Genomic DNA, 1,089 nt, shown 5'->3' on the forward strand with positions numbered 1-1,089 from the left:
TAGGAGGGATTTCAGTGATCCTTTTACTCAGCTGGCCCACTTGTGCCTCCAAATTTCTAATGGAGGACCTTGTTTCATTCATGAAACTTACAGTGGCCTTAGATAGATCAGAGACTAAGTTTGCTAAATTAGAGGTATTTTGTTCAGAGTTCTCTGTCTGTTGCTGAGTGGATGATGGAAAAGGTTTACTATTGTTAAACCTATTTCTTCCACCATTATTAAAGCCTTGTTGAGGCTTTTGTTGATCCTTCCATGAGAGATTTGGGTGATTTCTCCATGAAGGGTTATAGGTGTTTCCATAAGGTTCACCCATGTAATTCACCTCTGCTATTGCAGGGTTTTCAGGATCATAAGCTTCTTCTTCAGAAGATGCCTCTTGAGTACTGTTGGATGCAGCTTGCATTCCATTCAGACTCTGAGAAATCATATTGACTTGCTGAGTCAATATTTTATTCTGAGCCAATATGGCATTCAGAGTATCAATTTCAAGAACTCCCTTCTTCATAGGCGTCCCATTACTCACAGGATTCCTCTCAGAAGTGTACATGAACTGGTTATTAGCAACCATGTCAATGAGTTCTTGAGCTTCTGCAGGCGTTTTCTTTAGGTGAATGGATCCACCTGCAGAAGTATCCAATGACATCTTAGCTAATTCAGATAGACCATCATAGAATATATCCAGGATGGTCTATTCTGAAAGCATGTCAGAAGGACACTTTTTGGTCAGTCCTTTGTATCTCTCCCAAGCTTCATAGAGGGATTCACCTTCTTTCTGTCTGAAGGTCTGAACATCCACTCTAAGCTTACTCAGCTTTTGAAGAGGAAAGAACTTGGCTAAGAAAGCCTTGACCAGCTTATCCCAAGAGTTCAGGCTATCCTTAGGTTGAGAGTCCAACCATACTCTAGCTCTGTCTCTTACAGCAAAAGGGAAAAGCATGAGCCTGTAGACTTCAGGATCTACTCCATTAGTCTTAACAATATCACAGATCTACAAGAATTCAGTTAAGAACTGAAAAGGATCTTCAGATGGAAGTCCATGAAACTTGCAGTTCTGCTGCATCAAAGAAACTAATTGAGGTTTCAGCTCAA

The 1,089-nt window shown here is 40.6% G+C and overlaps 1 non-coding gene across 1 annotated transcript; it reads left to right on the top strand.

The window, feature by feature from the left end:
• The first annotated feature begins 697 nt into the window (after nt 1–697).
• Nucleotides 698–805, top strand: LOC148568471 (small nucleolar RNA R71). Its single transcript, XR_015882945.1, has one exon. It is a non-coding gene; the product is annotated as a small nucleolar RNA R71 (small nucleolar RNA).
• Nucleotides 806–1,089: the final 284 nt, after the last annotated feature.

This window comes from Arachis ipaensis, chromosome B4 (genome assembly GCF_059453495.1).
Source record: "Arachis ipaensis isolate K30076 ecotype BB chromosome B4, ASM5945349v1, whole genome shotgun sequence".
Classification (NCBI taxonomy): Eukaryota; Viridiplantae; Streptophyta; class Magnoliopsida; order Fabales; family Fabaceae; genus Arachis; species Arachis ipaensis.